Genomic DNA, 323 nt, shown 5'->3' with positions numbered 1-323 from the left:
AGATTCAAGCATTTCATTTTTTCCGTGTGGCTCTGCATTTTTTGTTCAACCATTTTTTCAGCACATTTGTATCTTTCAAAATAAATGCAGAAAAATTTTAAAAAATCAAGTTTTTAGAATGTTTTTTCAAAATAGCGGCGACGATATGGCCGAGCGCCAATTTCTGTTGTCATATTCATAATCAGGAGACAAAAATACATCGAAAACATGTTTTTTGGATTTCAAACATACAGTCTGTACAAGATTAATGGAAAAAAAATTTTTCAAACCGACAGATTAATGAAATCCCTCCACATAATCGTCAGATTATGGGTCAGCACGTC

This window comes from Trachymyrmex cornetzi, unplaced genomic scaffold (assembly GCF_001594075.2).
Source record: "Trachymyrmex cornetzi isolate Tcor2-1 unplaced genomic scaffold, Tcor1.1 scaffold123, whole genome shotgun sequence".
In the NCBI taxonomy this organism is placed as follows: domain Eukaryota; kingdom Metazoa; phylum Arthropoda; class Insecta; order Hymenoptera; family Formicidae; genus Trachymyrmex; species Trachymyrmex cornetzi.
Note: the sequence above shows the minus strand (reverse complement) of the source record.